The sequence below is a fragment of the Hemicordylus capensis genome, chromosome 2 (assembly GCF_027244095.1).
Source record: "Hemicordylus capensis ecotype Gifberg chromosome 2, rHemCap1.1.pri, whole genome shotgun sequence".
In the NCBI taxonomy this organism is placed as follows: domain Eukaryota; kingdom Metazoa; phylum Chordata; class Lepidosauria; order Squamata; family Cordylidae; genus Hemicordylus; species Hemicordylus capensis.
Genome location: NC_069658.1, coordinates 315,490,461 through 315,508,596, shown reverse-complemented (window position 1 = coordinate 315,508,596; position 18,136 = coordinate 315,490,461). Strand labels below are relative to the sequence as shown.

At 43.0% G+C, this 18,136-nt stretch overlaps 1 long non-coding RNA gene across 1 annotated transcript in view; it reads left to right on the top strand.

The window, feature by feature from the left end:
- The window catches only part of LOC128341913 (uncharacterized), a 101,255-nt gene that overhangs the window by 69,342 nt on the left and 13,777 nt on the right, over positions 1–18,136 (top strand). Inside the window, exon 2 of the long non-coding RNA XR_008314663.1 lies at positions 4,476–4,564. This is a non-coding gene — a long non-coding RNA (uncharacterized LOC128341913). The remainder of the gene's footprint in view (positions 1–4,475; positions 4,565–18,136) is intronic.

The window sequence follows — 18,136 nt, the reverse complement described above, 5'->3', positions numbered from 1 at the left end:
TACATACATACATACTTTCCCCACATAGCACATAATTAATCTATGGAATTCCTTGCCATGGAATGTGGTGATGGCCACCAGCTTGGATGACTTTAAAATGGGTTTAGACAAATTCATGGAGGACAGGTCTATCAATGGCTACTAGTCTGGTGGCTGTGGGCCATTTCCACCTCAGAGGCACAATGCCTCTCAATACCAGTTGCAGGGGAGCAGCAGGACAAAGAGTATGCCTTCACCTCTTGCCTGTGGGCTCTACATTGGTGGACCACTGTGTAAAACAGGATGCAGGGCTGTTCTTATGTTCTTATCATAATGTGTGGACAGACTCACATGGGAGTAGTGGGTCCTTAATATATCCCAGGCTCAAGCTGCTTAGGACTTTAGCACAACAAGCACCTTGTATTATACCCAGAAACAAACTGGGAACCAAGGAAGTAAACAAAACCAGTGTGATGTGTTCTCTTAGAAACCTCCCCAATAGTAGGGATATGCACAAATTGAATTTCAGTTCAAATTCAAATTGAAACTGGCTGATTTGATTCAAATTTGAATCAAATTTTGAAATTTTGAATCAAATTGGACCCAAACAGGGTGATTCAATTTGAATTTTGACCTATTTTGGTGTCCTTTTTGACCAATCAGGGTGCCAGAATGTTTTTTAAAGGTGCCAAAATGTTCCTAAACTGTTGTTGAATCAATTTGAATAGATTCAAATTTGAATCTGACCAATTCGCTTCAAATTGAATTATCCCCTTTTAGGGGTGATTCTATTCAAATTTGAATCATTCAAATTGGCCAGATTTCAGTTGAATCTATTTAAATTCAAATCGATTCGCACATCCCTACCTGATAGTAACTGAGCAGCAGCATTCTCTACCAGTTGAAATTTCCAGTTACTATTCAATTCAGGATACATGTAGCTTAAATGAACACTCATCCACAATTAGAACTTTGTCCAAAGACTTAGACTAGAGTCTTTGTTCCTGTAGGCATGTGATTCAAAAGAAAACTGTAGCTGTGCTTTGGTGTCTAGCGTTATCAGTGCATATTGCTGTCTTTAACATTTTTAAAATATATTATCCCATTCTTGGCAACCACTCCTGCTTCCAAATATTTTGACCAAGTATCCTCCAATACACCAATGGTTTGGTGGACTTTCGCTTTCTTCCTGCGCCCCTTTCTGAACAGTTTTATTTAACTTTATTTATTTATTTAGCATATTTATGTACTGCCCAAAACTCACATCTCTCATGTTCAGCAGCAAATGTTTTATTCTAAAATGAAACTGAAGGCATATGTGGAGACATATGATAAAAGTTCCAAGTGTTGAAGACAAAGGAACATTGCCTTTTCACTGGGAACTATGTGGAAGCCACTCTTGGAGGAAGAAGGAGATATAAAAAGAATAATGATAAATCAACTTGAATTTGAAGGAAATCTGAATCCACTTCCAAATTGATTTTTGTACTGCCACCACCAGTCCTTGCGAGTGGTGTGGGATTGAGGACTGAACTTGGTTAATTGGCCCAGAACTTTTGAGCAGGCACATGAAGTACAAATACTCTTGTGCTATCCTCCTGGTAGGGCTAAAAGTGGTTAAACAGACTTGCTCATCCCAAAGACAAAAAAGATGTTAGAGTAAAAGGGTAACTTGTCCTTTTCTATTATCTGTGCCTGGCTGACAGGTGTTTTTATAAATGCTATTCTATTCTGTTTTTGTGCTATTGATTCCAGCTGATAGCAAAAGTTCTGCTGTCTTTGCTGGAAGCAGGTGCCACTTGTGCTATACACTTCCTCCTCTTCCTGTAGTGCTTTTTAGCTATCATTTTGAAGCTCAGTCAGACATATGTTCCCCAGCAGGATGAGAGCTTGCAAGTTATTCAAAGACACTTAGCAGTGTAGCCAGCAGCTGAGCTTGACAAGGCAGAACAGCAAGGTCAATAGCTCAAGAATTTTCTACATTCTTCTTAATAATTTGGGCAAAGTATTACTCATAAGGAATACATTAGGAAGGCGAGAAGAGTCATATCTATTTGCATAATTTATGTGAAGTGGAAATGTTCTCCTTTCCCTTTTGCAGGGTAAGTGGACTCATTGTCTCAACATAGTACTTTGACTCCTGCTAGATACTATGTAACACTTGCAAAATGGGTATGCTTGAGTACTAAGTACTGTAATGCTGAGACTCCACTCAGCATTACTGATTGAGTAACTACTCAATCTTTGCCTCTTCATTTTCCCCATTCTTATCCATTCTTTATGCTGAACGTTCTCTCAGCTGCCACTGTCTGGAAAAGTATGGGCCCAGAATGAATCCTGGTGGGTTATAGACTTGGCCTCAAACATGGCGTTTCTCTTTAATAGCAGTTTTATTGAGGTATCGTGGTATACGTAGCTCAAGAAAATATTCAATGTGCTTAAGTAACATTTCATTCTTTGCAGCATACTTTATTTAATTATTTTTATTTTTTACATTTTATATCCCACTCTTCTTCCAAGGAGCCCAAAGTGCTGTATGACATACTTAAGTTTCTCCTCACAACAACCCTGTGAGGTAGGTTAGGCTGAGAGAGAAGTGATTGGCCCAGTGTCACCCAGCAAGTATCATGGCTGAATGGGGATTTGAGTCCTAGTCCAGCACTCTAACCACTACACCATACTGGCATAAGAGGAATCATATAGGGGGGTATTGGCATCCAGTGAACCCCAGCAAGAGCCAGTTGGGTTTGATCACATCTCAGGATTTGGGACAGGGAAAGTAAGACATTCCTCCTGGATCCCCATTTATTTATGTGTATGTTTTTCATTGCAATATGAAGGGCAATCTATCTAGTCTGAAGTATTCATGTAGCATTCATCCCCTCTCCATGGCTTCTCGGAGCCTTAAGATCATTTAGCTTCTCTGATTTAAGTGAGTGCTCAGAGGGAACTGCTTCCAAATCAGACTGACAGTTAAGACCTGGGGCTTGCTGGACCCCTGAGGCCGGCAGCCTCTGCATACACTTAGAAAAATCATCTCTGAGATAAGCTATCTTCTTCCACACATTCTCAGTTTTTCCAAAAAATGGAATTATGGTTTGTTCTGTGATAAGTGTGTTCTTATATACCTATTTAGCCAGGCATTCAGTTTATAACAGAGAATTTGACTCTTCTGCTGTTGCTTGTGTATAACTGCTCTGTCTCCTTATAACCCTGCCCACCTCCAGCTGAATCAACAGTGGATTCTTTATCTAATAAAGCATAACAATTCTTTGCTGCCAAGGAATCAGGAGTACTCACAGAGTCTCTCAGGTTTAAGAGGTCATCAGTTCTCCATAGCTTTGATGCATTGTTTGTAAAACGCTCCTTCTCACACTGGAGGGTAATTTTCCATCTTTTCTTGTGCCCCATTATCAGTTAGTTGGCAGTCCTCCTGCCTCTGTTCACTTAGCGATTTGGTTGTAGTTGAATCACAGAAAGTTCATACTCAAGTCCACCTTGATGCAGTCATCTCCAGCTTATACTTAAAATCCCAGGAGCTCTTCAAGGGAGCTGATCACCCGATGCCATCTTGGCCACCGACCTCAAACATTTTTTTTTAAAGGAAGTTCTTGGAGTTAGGTTGGGGAATAGGGCTTGGATGAGGAGGAGGAGTTTATGTTGGTGAATAGGGCTTGGATGATTGATGAATGTAAGGCTAGGAGATGACTGCTTAGGAAAGCAAGGTATAGAACAACAATGAAATACTTTCCCAGCATGTTTATTTTGATATGAGCCCATGGACAACTAATGTATGGCTTCCAAATCCATATGCTGTTTTCAAGATTACTTAGACAGCATATGTAAAGTGCTTTGAACATTTGAAATCTGCTATATAAATGTTATTAACATCTTGTTTCTTTTTAGAGTTCCTGCAATTGATTAGCATTGTTCACTTGACAAAAAAAAAATAGCTACAAGTCTTTTCCCTCATAGCATAAATATAAGTGGACAGCTTGGTAAACCCTAGAAATATCTCATGTATGAGATGGAACTTTTACATTTTTTAAAAAAACCATCCATTCACTTTCTTTTCTGCTCAGCAGTGCTCTTTGTTTGCCATGTTTTGAAGTATTCCATTCTTCCAGAAAGGCACTGCCGACTTTGAAGTTCTTCCACATTATATCAGATCTTCTGGGTGGCTGGATTATTTTTCTTGAGCATATACTTACTCTCTCTCTCTCTCTCACACACACACACACACACACACACACACACCCCAACCCAGAGTGTCAGGATACAATATGTTCTACAATATTTCCAAATATAGATACTGGGCTTACTCAGATGCTCCCTTTATTCTCTCCTTGCAGGCTCATCCCAAACTGTAAACGAATACACAGTGACTTGAAATGTTTGCCAGTCTGTCACAAATAAGTTTATAAATGTTTGGACTAAAGAAATCTATCAAACACATTTTTTCTCAGTACTTCTTCTCACACATTCCTTCCTTTCAGAAATGATCCTTGAGCTACCAGAAATACTTCATCTTCATAAATAAAAGAGGAAAATGCTGCCAAACAAATTTCACAACTATAAAATCGTGGTAAGATTACACTTGTATTCATTTTTATTTCCCCCTTACTAATGGATTTCAGAGTGCAATCCTGTTACCTGGATTACCTGAAAGTAAGTCTCATTGATCAAAGTGGGATTTACTTCTGAGTAAATGTGCATAAGATTGTGCTGCATGTGGATGATTTTTAATGCAATGTGCTGCATGCTTTATTTTTAAAAGTTATGCGTCCTTAACTCAATGGCATTTCCTGACACCAATGCACAAAAAGCAAATACAGTTCTTAAGAGAGGATAACCCCTTGGTGGCCAAAGCCAGGCAAAAGCTTGCAGAAAGAATGAAGATCTTTCCTACTCATGATTGTGTAATACATACATCATAGCAATAACTAACTGTGTTAACTCTGACTTTGCATTCTTCTTTGTTTCAAGCATTTTGGTTTCTAAAAACAATGGGCAGGATCCAGATTAAGTTATTCATGATTGAATCTCACTGAAACTTATGGGTCTTATGTAAGTTATGACTAATTTAGTTGGATCCTGCCCGTTATTTCATCCAATGTAAAACAGCAGTCATTCTAAAAAGATGTGCTTAATATTAACAATGGCTCCTTGTGCAATTGCACATTTGGGATGTAGCAATCTAGTAGATTAGAAGTACTTTGTGTGTTTTTTTCTTAAAGAGAGAATTGTCACCATTAGATTCTAGATGTGACATGTTTAAGCTGATAACTCTCCTTTTTGTTGCTGTCTTGGGTTATAATCCAGGCAGTTTTGGATGATGCTGTTACTAGCATAGCTTTTCTGTTGGCTCACAGGAGCCCCCTTGTTCGTTTTTGAGTCGTCAGGCTTGGAGATCTCACTCTGTATATGCTCAGGAGCCTCACAGCAATTGTGAGCCTTCCGTTGGTACACATGGGGACAAGTCACTTAGTGGCAATATGCTAGTTGCCCCTAGATTTGGCTACAACTGAGCAAATTGGAATTGGGAGCAGACGCACACCTTCACTATGTGGGAACCCCCTAAGTAGATCCCAGGAGTTAACTAAAAGTGAGTTAAGTCTCTCTCAAGGCCATCCTGCACTCAGGGTGAACCCTCTTGTCTTTCCCCTCCTTCCACAAAAAGATAGCAATAAGCCAATGTGCTAATTGGCTCAACAGGAAGAAATAGATAAGCCTGTGTATGTAAATTTTTCCCCCCACAAAGAAGGTTGAGTAATCGATACAAGCCTAAAAGATGCACCCATCAAAAATACTGATTAGATTACTGGACCTTTCTGTTTATGCAGATCCCCCTTCTCTTGACTATACATTCTGTTTTCATGACAAAAGCCTTGGCATTCCTCAGCAATTCCCACACTGTACACGCAGGAAGAAAGATCAACAACAGTTGGATCCTTACCAGTCCAACAACAACAACAACAACAACAACAACGGTCAGTTGGAATTCACCCCCAGGACATGTTTTTGGGTATAAGTATCCTGAGTTACATGACCCAATGTGTGCTCCCTTGTATGCTCTACTTGGGACTCCATGCTGTGCTCCTTACAATCTTCATGCTCCCTTTTGCCTTTCACTAAGGATTCCATTGCCTATTCCATCAGCTTTGATTCACTGTTCACAGGCCATGCCAGGCTGCATTCAGCATTTCGTGCCATTTTCCAGGTCGGCTCTCTTGCCCAGCCCAGCCAGATCTGGCCACTCTTCCTTGCTAACCCAGGAACCTGGGTACAAGGCAGAAGCCCCCTCCTAGAATCAGCTCTATCGACTAACGTCTCCAACCTTCCTGTAACTGCTTTGGCCAGCCCTGAGGAGTCCATCGGTGGTCCATCGGTGGTCCCCTCCAGAGTTCCCCTCCAGACCAAGTGATATGAGTCTTTGCGCCTCCTTGGACCCAAAATCAATTTCTGTTCCTCTTTCTTAGTTCCAACCCCCTCCTTCTCTAAAAGCCTCTTTCTCTTGCCTGCCTGGGAATGTACACAATCAGGACTTTAAGCTAAAATGCCTCATTACAGATAAATGTATTTTTGATAGTAAAATTGCCTTAACCACATATTTCTCTCTTTTATGTCCTCCTCCAATAAATTCTTCTTTTAATTTGGAAGCTATAACCTTGTCTCAGTCCAATCATTTCTTGAATCCAAATATTTGCATAAATTAAAACTGACATGGAGCTGCCCCCTAAAGAAATAATTCCCACACAAAGCTGATGGATGATCTCCAATTGGCTATTGACAGAGGGCGTGTGACTCTGCTGATCCTTTTGGATCTCTCTGTGGTTTTCAATACCATCAACCATGGTATATCCTTCTGGACCTCCCGAGGAAGGTGGGATTGGGTAGCACTGTTTTACACTAGTTCCATTCCTACCTCTGTGATAGATTCCAGATGGTGTTGCTTGGAGACTGTTGTTCTGCAAAGCAAGAACTAGTGTGGAGTTCCACAAGGTGCCATACTGTCTCCTATGTTACATGAAACTTCTGGGAGAGATCATCAGGAGGTTTGGTGCAGGGTATGCTAATGTATTTCTCCATGTCAACCTCATCAGGAAATGGCATATCTTCCCTAAATGCCTGCCTTGAGATGGCAATGGGCTGGATGAGGGATAGCAAACTGAAGTTTAATCCAAATAAGACAGAGGTACTGACTGTGGGAGGCTGGGACCCAAGAGATGGTTTAGATCAGCCTGTTCTGGATGGGATTACACTCCCCCTGAAAGATCAGGTATGGGAGTGCCCCTGGACCGAAAACTATACCTGGTTTCTCAGGTTGAGGCAGTGGCCAGGAATGCTTTTTATCAGCTTAGGCTGATACATCAGCTACATCCATTTCTGGAGGTAAATGACCTTAAATTAGTGGTGCATATACTGGTAACTTCCAGGCTTGACTACTGTAATGCACTCTATGTGGGGCTGCCTTTGTACATAGTCTGGAAACTACAATTGGTACAGAATGCAGCAGTCAGATTGGTCTCCAGGACATGAAGGGACCACATAACACCAATTTTAAAAGAACTGCACTGGCTGCCAATAAGTTTCTGGGTAAGATACAAAATGTTGGTCATTACCGATAAAACCTTTAATGACTTGGGCCCAGAGTTTTTAAGAGAGCGCCATCTTTGTCATGAATCCTGCTGCCTGTTATGATCTTCTGGAGAGGACTGGTTACAGTTGCCGCCAGCTCGTTTGGTGGCGACCCAGTACTGGGCTTTCTCTGTGACTGCCCTAGGGCTTTGGAATATACTCCCTGCTGAAATAAGAGCAACTCCTGCTCTGTATGTTTTCAGAAAGACCCTCAAGACTCACCTACTCTCATAGGCTTTTAATTAGAATTAATTTTAATAATTTCTTTTAATAACGGTTTTATGCTATTGTTTTTGTTGTGGGTTGTGGATTTTAATTTGTGATTTTTATATTGTTTTAAATTTTGTACTCTGCCTAGAGATGTAAGTAAATAAATAAAAAGGAATAAAATCCTTAACAGCAAAAATAAAGTAAAAATGTGAATATTTGTTTGTTTGTTTTTTATACCGCCCTTCCAAATGGGCTCAGTTCTTTTGCAATGAAGAGTTTCCTGAGAAAACTTGAGATAAGGGGACAAGTACATGTGTGGATTGCTAATTGGTTGAAAGACAGGAAACAGAAGGTAGGTATAAATGGAGAGTTTTCACAACGGAGGGAAGTAAGAAGTAGGATCCCCCAGGGATCTGTATGGGGACCGATGCTTTTTAATTTATTCATAAATGATTTAGAAGTAGGGGTAAGCAGTGAGGTGGCCAAATTTGCAGATGATACCAAACTCTTTTGAGTAGTGAAATCCAAAACAGATTGTGAGGAACTCCAAAAGGATCTCTAAAAACTGGGTGAGTGGGCGACCAAGTGGCAAATGCGGTTAAGTGTTGGCAAATGTAAAGTGATGCACATTGGGATGAAGAACCCCAACTTCAAGTATATGCTGATGGGCTCTGAGCTGTCAATGACTGTCCAGGAAAGGGATCTTGGGGTCATGGTGGACAGCTCGTTGAAAGTGTCAACTCAATGTGTGGCAGCTGTGAAAAAGGCCCATTCTATGCTAGGAATCATAGGAAGGGGATTGAAAATAAAACAGCTAATATTATCATGCCCTTATACAAAACTACGGTGCGGCCACACCTGGAGTACTGCATAAAATTCTGATCACCACATCTAAGAAAGGACATTGTAGAACTGGAAAAGGTGCAGAAGAGGGCAACCAAAATGATCAGGGACCTAGAGCACCTTTCTTATGAGGCAAGACTACAAAACCACATTTTACATTAGAAAAAAGATGACTGCGGGGAAGACATGAGAGAGGTCTATAAAATCAGGCATGGTGTGGAGAAAGTGGATAGAGAGAACTTCTTCTCCCTCTCACATAACACTAGAACCAGGTGTCATCCCATGAAATTGATTACCAGGAAATTGAGGACCAACAAATGGAAGTACTTTATCACACAATGCATAATCAACTTGTGGAATTCTCTGCCATGAGATGTGGTGACAGCCAACAACCCATATGGCTTTAAGAGGGGTTTGGATAACTTCATGGAGGAGAGGTCTATCATCAGCTACTAGTTGGAGGGCTACAGACCACCTCCAGCCTCAAAGGATGCCTCTGAGTACCAGTTGCAGGGGAGTAACAGCAGGAAAGAGGGCATGCCCTCAACTCCTGCCTGTGGCTTCCAGCGGCATCTGGTGGGCCACTGTGCTACACTGTTCATGACTTGTAAACTGTCTAAGCAATTTGGACCAAGAGTTTATTTTGCAGCAAAAGGCATGGCTACCTCCCTGGAAGTTCTCACCTTTCCTGAGTTGGCAGAGAGTGTGTGTGTGTGTTGATTTTACCTGTTCATAGAAACTATAGCAAGTGGTGTGTGTGTGTGTGTGTGTGTGTGTGAGAGAGAGAGAGAGAGAGAGAGAGAGAGAGAGAGAGAGAGAGAGAGAGAGAGTGTGTAAAATAACATTCTGCCCTCAAGTTAGTGTTGTGACCACAGAGCCATGTGGCTTTCTTTGGTAGAATAGAGGAGGAGTTTACTATTGCCATCTCCCGCACAGTATGAGATGATGCCTTTCAGCATCTTCCTGTATTACTGCTGCCCGATATAGGTGTCTCCCATAGTCTGGGAAACATACCAACAAGGATTCGAACCAGCAACCTCTTGCTCTCTAAGCAAGTTACTTCCCCACTGCGCCATTAGGTGGTAGCAAGCATGAATTGTCCCCTTTGCTAAGCTGGGTCTGATAAGCTCCCCTAAGTGGAATATGGTGAGATATTCCCCTTAGGGGATCGGGCAACTCCTGCCTGTGGCTTGCACTGGCATCTGGTGGGCCACTGTGCGAAACAGGATGCTGGACTAGATGGGCCTTGGGCCTGATCCAGCAGGGCTGTTCTTATGTTCTTATGTTCTTATCAGTATATAATCCACACAGTCCTAATATAAATGTCCAAAAACAACATTAAAGGTCTAAACAATTAGCTAACTTGACAAAGAGGCACCTTTTAACATGGTGATTCTCTTTATTTAGCAGGGGAAGAGTAACTAGCCCTCTCATGTGACTGTTGCTGGTGTCTATCTTGTGTTTCTTTTTAGATTGTGAGCCCTTTGGGGAAAGGGTTCCATCTTATTTATTTGTTATTTCTCTGCCTAAACCACCCTGAGCCATTTTGGAAGGGTGGTATAGAAATCAAATGAATGAATGAACCAATAATACCATAAAATACCTAATAAATCTGTTTTTTTGACTAAAATAACTGTACAGTATTATAGTACAAGAAAAATAATTTTAAAATCAGTCTATTATATAAATTAGTCCACCAAAGTCCAAAAAGGATAAGAAAGAAAGAAATGAGCTTCCAGCTTTCTCCTAATCTTTACAGAAATTAGCTACATGTCTAATTATTTGAATATTTGAGTGAGTGAGCAAAAAAAATGCTTATTTTGAGCAGTTACATCCTGCTTTCATCATTGCACTGTATAATGGATATTCAAAGAGGTGCCATTATTCCAGTTAGAAATAACACAACCCATTTTCTATTTGTAAAAAGACAAATGGATAGCACCCTGGAAATTATGATTCCATTACCTCTTGGGATGTAGTCTATAAAACATACTAGAAATTTATTACAAATATTAACTGATTGTGTTGAAATGAGTAATATGTTTGCAGAAGAACAGCCAGGGTTTCGGAGTGTTGTTTGCTCAACCACGGATAATTGTTTTTCCTTGAAACATCTAAGAGACGCAAATTGTGGAATGGGAGGAGGCAAAAGTAATTACCACACCACATCCCAGCACTTCATACAATAAGAGAAATGCAATTCTTTGTGAAATTGTATAAAACAAACAGGACTTTGAGGAAAGCAGTAGGCGACAGGGACAAGATTTGTGGATAAAAGTAAGAACAGGAAGGGACTGTTCATGGAAAAACCATAGCTCAGTGGTAGAGCAAGTTCTCAGATTCAATCTCTGGCATCTCCAGGTAGGGCTGGGAAAGACTCCTGCCTGAAAGCCTGGAAAACTGCTGCCCGTCAAGGTCAACAACACCGACCTAGATAGACCAATGGTCTGATCATGTTTCTTTTCCTACCCATTCTTCGATATGAAGAAAAGAAGACCGAACAACATTTTAATCTCACACTGTATGGCCTCAATCCAGTTGTAGTCCCATGCCACAACTGTGGTTACCCAAAGAGGACCTGGATCCCCAGCTGTATCAAAAGGTATATCCAGTGGACCTTCTCTGCCTAGACCTCTCTTTCTGGATCAGCATGTATATATTTCTCTCATTATTTCGGTGACAAAAGACATTTGGCAAGGAGTTTTGGTGGCTAGTTAGAGTATTACAAAGTCAAAATCAGAAGCTCCATCCAAGTAGGGGAGCAATTAGACCAGGGCTGCACAACATCAACTATCAACAACCCCCATCATACCTGACTATTTGCCACTGGGGGTGGGGATGATGTCACAACTGGACCATCTCAACCATTGGAGAGCCGAAGTTGTACAGCCCTGAATTAGACTAACTACTAAAACCTTGCTAAACTGGGCAATATACAAATCCAGCCCTCCTGCCAGTGGTTTTAATATATCTGATGATATCCATTAGTTTTACTTTTTGCAATTGTTTCTCCTCATAGAAGGCCCTTTCATTATTCAGAGCACATAAACATGAAGGCACAAGAGCTGGTGTAATAATTTCTGACAGAATTTTAATAGAGAGCTTATCACCAAAAAAAAGAATGGAATTGAATAATTGGTCAGAGGTACCACTGAGGTCAACAAAAATGTAATTTCATGCTGTATTGCTAGATGAATATTTCAAGAGGGGAGAAGTTTTTCCCCAATTAAAATTTCAAAAGTCAATCAGTCAATCAGGAAGAATTATCCTTTTGGCATTTGCTTATGTTCTTTGCTTGTTTTCAGCCTGAAATGTGCAGTTTTTGCAGAATCTAACAGGATCACTTCCTGAAATCGAGGGTATGTTTAGTCGCTTACAAATGTTTGAGAGATCTGAAGATACCACACTATTTCATGGGTCTTTCTTGATTCTGAACTTATACTATGGTTAACATATAATCAAGAAGTCTCTGAAATCTCAATCAGGGCCCATTTCAGGTTTGTGAGGTCCTCAGAAAAATAGCCTCCAGTGGGTCATCCTACCTGGGTGGCCACCCAACTAGGGGGGACCCTCCTCTTCTTACCGTGGTAATGGGCAAATACTGCAGCAATGTGACATGCAGAATTATATGGCAGTCTCACCTCTCCCTTCCCCACCCTGCCTCTGTCTGTGGCATGCACATGAGCTGGCTGCTCAGCCTTTTGCTGTTGCCACCACCATTGCTTCTACACAGCTGCTACCTGGCAGCTACAAGACCCATTACAATTGCAGTTACTCAGCAGTGGTAGTGTAATGATTATTATGGCTGCAGCGAGGAGCAGCAGGTAAATAAATCTCCCCCTCTCCTCCTCCACAACTGTGTTAATTGCAGAGCACCTAAATTATTCTAGGGCAACTTCTCTGCCAAGCAGGAGGGAAAATTAAAGAAAGAGGATGCAGGGAGGGGAGGAGAGAGAGAAGAAGGGAGGGAGCAGGGGTGGAGCTGCCATTGGGCGAACGGGTTCAAAGAACCTGGCCCGCCACTAATCAAGGGCCATGCTTCGCAGCCCTGACATGCCCCCAGCATCTGACGTCAGACATGGGGGTGCTGGTTTAGCTCCCAGGCGGGAGCTGCGCACCCCCCCCCATGCAGGAGTTAAATAGCTCCTGCATTCACGGCCTGGCCAGGAGCAGCTCTTCCCTGCCTTTAAGGCAGGGAAGAGCCACTCCTGGCCACACTGTGAATGCAGTACCAGCCACAACCTAGCTCCCAAACGGTGCCGCGGGGCCCTATTTGGCAGTTGGACGGCCAATGCTACATTAGCAGCGCAGCCAGAAGTGGCTTTCCCCTGCCTTTGAGGCAGGGAAGAGCTGCTCCTGGCCATGCTGCGAACGCAGTCCCGTTCAGACTGTAACTCCTGAACTGAGCTGCGCAGCTCCGTTCGGGAGCCAGACCACGCCCCCCTCATGTCTGATGCCAAATGACACCAGATGTGGCTAGCTGATGCATCTGATGTCAGACACGAGGGTAAGTGGGGCCGCCGCCGTGGCTGAACATGGGCCACTGGTGGTCTGGCTTCGCACCTGGGAGGGAAGGTGTAGTGAAGTGAGAACATGCAGAAACAGAGCGCTGGTACTTCTTGGCTTCCCTGGCTGTCAGAGTGGGCATGGCCATGGGAGCTATCATGGAGAGTGCCTGCATTTCTGAATTTGCAACTACACTACTGAAGGAGGGAGGGTATATTTCCAGAACTACTATGAGGTGCTGGCTAGACACCTCAACTATGCTATTGGCTTAAAGTGGGGAAAATTTGCTTGTCTTGGGGAGTAGTTTGGCTTCAGTATTAATTTAAGCAAGTTTGGTGGATTTGGGAAGATGAGGAAGCATAGTTACCATTTCAAAGCTTTATTAAAGGTAAAAATGGGAATACAGAAGGCAAAAGAGAGTTTGGTTAGGCAAAGCAATATAAACAATTTAGCTAAAGTTCTAAATGAGAATCTTAGTAAAGGCTTCTAGCACTTTGGCTTGAGTTCCAAATCAGAGCCTGCTTAGAGGCTTGCAATGCAAAAGTGCCTTAAGAGCAGGGGATGGAAAGCAGAAAGAGAAGCGAAGGGTGAGCTTAGAGGGAGGCGAGGAGTTAGGTATTACCGATCCTTCCTAGGTGCATTTCAATGTGCTTTGGTCGGGCAAATGTGTCTCTTTCTGGGGTGAAGTGTGGGGTAGAAGTGGGAAGAAAGAGTGAAGTGGGCAGCAGAAACCACAGCTTGCTTGTGGGACTTGGTAGAGTCCAGATAAAGTTACAGCAGCAGCATCCAGCATCCAGATCTCTTCATAGCTTAGCCATTTTAGCTTGCCTAGGCTATTTGTGTTCAGAAATGTGTCCTGAGGTGAGTATTGACTCACTCAGGAGGAGACATCTCCTGCCCTGAAGGGCAAGGACTTCCTGTGCACAATAGAAGTGTCTATTGCTGGCGAGGCAATCACTCTACAAGTGTCTCACCAAACAAAGACAAGAGTAGGTATGTAAATGTGGATATGAGCTTGTGAGGTAAGCTAGTGTTTGTTAGCCTATCTTGAACCTCCTGTGTCTATCAGGGGCAAAGATATGCTCCTATGATTTGCTAACACCTTTCTTTGTCTTCTTCAATCAATTTATTAACACAGAACAATTGGGAAATGTGCTGCATATCTTGCTCTTGATCAGGGGCGTAACTATAATAGGGCAAGGGGAGACAGTTGTCTGGGCACCCACTGCCTTGGCTGCCCCCCCCCCAGGCAAGTCACATGACTGACTCTCCCAGCTGTGCACCCACCCGGGCTTCCTTCAGTTGTATTCATTCTCCAGAATTGATGTGAGTGTTAAGACCTGAAGCTACCAGAACAGCATGTCTTTCTCTAGTACCATTAAATGACTTGAATCACTGTGCCCACTCCAACCTTGCTACACCCCTGCTCTTGATGATCACAATAAAGCTGTTCATTCATTCACTTCACTTCTGTTTCAATGGGTCTGCATAGCTGTAGTCATACCTCTTTCGAGAGGAAAAAACTGGGGTCCACGGAATGGAGGAGGGGAAAAAATGAAAGACCCGTGAACAAAAAAACAAAATTAAAATAATAAATGACCAGCTCTCAACACAGGTAAGAATAATCAAACACATACCGTATGTATAGCATGTAACAAAATACAATGACAAAATACCAAATGAAATTACAAAATGCAATGAAAGAATGAGAAACCAGTGTAACCAGGTGTCCAAACACAGTCCGAGATGTCTTCAAAAAGAGACATAGAAGAGTGCATGCAGTGCAGGTAATGAGTCCTCAAATCCAATAAGAGGAGCCAATGTATTCAGTAGAATGTTGCAAATACATTCCCATTTCTCATTCTTTCATTGCATTTTGTAATTTCATTTGGTATTTTGTCATTGTATTTTGTTACATGCTATACATATGTGTTTGATTATTCTCACCTGTGTTGAGAGCTGGGTCATTTATTATTTTCATTTTGTATTTTTGTTCATGGGTCTTTCATTTCCCCCCATACCTCTTTAGCGAGGCATAGGCACATCTGGTTTCAGTCTGTCTGGCAGCTGGACCTAGGGGCACGATACCAGCATAGCCAGTGTGCTAACAACCTGTTTTAAGCCAAGTCCTCTTGACTGGGCAGGGTGACAATTTCATGAAGGATCAGAATTCCTTGATCTGCTGAGTCATCTGAGAGAGGGGGTGCTTTGCAGTCTACTCCAAAACATAGCTTTCTGGCAACAAAGGAAGAGGCAGAGAGACAAGGAAAGAGACAAAGAAGGAAAGAAAGAGGGAAAGAGGGAAGGAGGGAAAGAGGAAGAGGAAGTGAGTGGAGAGAGAGAGAGAGAGAAACTGCACATCTGAGCCCTATATTGGAAGTAGGTGAGGTTCTTTCTCTCTCTCCCTCTCTCTCTCTCCCCCACCACCCCCACCACATGCGTGCGCATGTGCACATGCACGCACACACACTCACATACCACCCTTGCTGCACTGGCGTGCTTTTTGTACTGTATTTTGGACTATGTACACTACCTAGAGATACATATATCAGGCAGTATATAAATTAGACAGACAGACAGACAGATAGATAGATAGATAGATAGATGACAAGCTGAGCCAAGCTCAGCCAGAAGCATGCAGATGAAAATAGCCCAAAGCACTTCACTCTAGTTTTTCGTTTGCTTAAAGGGCCAGTGCACCAGATCCTTTGACCATCCAGAACATTGCAGGGGTGGGGGGAGAATATTACTGGCAGCACTGCCGGTGGGGGCCACACACATGAAGGAAGAGCATGGGGGCTGGACGTGAGACCAGAGGTCCGTTCTTAAAAGTGCCTTTGTCCATGCTTACTGCAGAGAGAAGACAGGGAAAGGGAATGCCATTCAAAACTATGTTGCCCCAGTACTTGCCTGCTGCCAAAATAAGGAGGACCACCAAGTCAGCAATTCTGTTAATGGGTCTGCATGGAAGTGTGGTAGTAACCACTCTTCATTACTATGCTTTGCTTAAAGAGGGTAAAATTAGCTTCAAATGGCTGCAGGACAGCCCACAGCTATATTAACCTTCAAGTACTTTGGGGGAGTTGGTTGCTGCATGGACGCATTGGAAAGGACAGAGGAGAGTAGGCATGTGCCTTGAAAACAAAGAGGTGCTTTACTGAGGGGTAATTGTGGGCAGGGGACAGAAGTTTGAGGGAAATAAAGGGAAAGAGGACAGCTGCTTTTCATAACTACCTGCTCTAGCTGGGCTCCTTCTCTCTAATTGGCTCAAGCATGTGGCGAGCTATGGGGTCATGGGTATAGCTATGGGGTTACAGGTGCTCATGCAATGTGGGGTGCAGAGTTTGATGATGCGGTGCAAATGCAAGGGTGCAAGATTGCAAGAGGACGCTTTCTTTGGGGAAGATTTTATAGGCAAAAACATAACCTGAGGCATGATTGAAGAGTTTTGCATAAAAAAGTAGTAGACGTTGGGGGTGCTTGCTCTATGGCAGTAGATGTCAGGCAAATGCTTGCTCCATGTAAAGCATGAATATTGAGTATTGATTAGTTGATGTTCAAGGTGTTGCAGTGGTGGAGGGAGGCTGGCAGCGGCCCATGTTCGGCAGCCGCCACCCCCTCCACCCCCCGGCATCCGATGTGAGATGCAGGTGCGTGGTCTCCCTCCCAGATGGGGCCGCACAACCCCATTTGGGAGGGAGATCAGCCCGTGCTGCATTGGGCAGCAGGGCCAGAGTGACTCTCCCTACCTTTAAAGTTCTTTGAACCTGTTCGCCCAAAGGTGGCTCTACCCCTGGGGTGTTGTCCCATGTGCTCCTCAAACAAAGAAAATGTTTCACAAAGGATTGCTGAAAGCAATCACCTGAAAAGAGATGGGAGAGGGACACACCTCATGTTCTGGCATTACTCACCTGATTTCAATAGCATTGGGGAGGAAATGAGGTGAGAAGTTCTATTTGGCCTTGGGACTTCTTATCAACATATATGGGAGGAAGAAAGCTAACATTCCTTTGCTTTTGTCTTATTCTTCTAATTTGGTCTGCCCCAAATCAGATGCAATCAGAGTGGCATTTCTTTGAATCCATGGGGCACCATGGCACCATGGGGAAATGCATTATTAGAATGACCTGTCACTTTTGGAATGCAGCCAGCTACAGCTTCTCTGTGTTTCTCTTTTTTTGAGGGGTGCATTGAACCACCCAAAATGGTGCTGCAAGTGGGTCTAGTATCAGTTTCTAGTTGCTGGCTGAGCCCAATTCTCCCTGGGGACAGAGGGACATAGGCCCATTAGTATTGTCTGTACTGACCTGTAGCAGTTCTCCAGAGCTTCAGATTCATACGGGAGGTCTTTCCTATCCTGGAACGTTCTGCAAGTAAAGCAGGTGTTTCACCATTGAGCTATAGCCCCGGAGGAGCAGGGAAAGAAAGCAATGGGTCTCAGCAATTGCTTCTCTCTCGCTTGGAGAGAGAGGGAGAGGTTGATAAGAACCCATCCAGTCACCTAGCACTGCACTAGCTGGCTGGGAAATGGTGACAGGAAGCAGAGGCAAGGAGTGGTGAGTCAGGAAGCAGTGATGACTGAGGGTGGTGGGAGGTGGAATGCCCTGGAAGATGCTTGCCTCAGGGGGCACAGGCTCTCAAGCCAATCCAGATTGGAATGTAAACTACCCATCAGTGAAGCTAGTTCCTCATGATATCTGGCAAAGCTTGCAATGAAGGGAAAATGGAAGACCGTACATACCAAGAAGCACAAGAAAATCCATTAAAATCCACTATGTGGAAGTTCCAGCAGTGTTTTTCTTCAGGGATGCATGTGTACTTTGATTTTTGGAGAATGGTTTTGTAACAGAATACACAGCTGAATTTTCAGCCACTTCAAAATAATAATAATAGATAGTGGAACTTTCTTCTCAGTTTATTTGCTTGTAGCCTTTTCAAGCACCACAGAGCCTCATCTGGA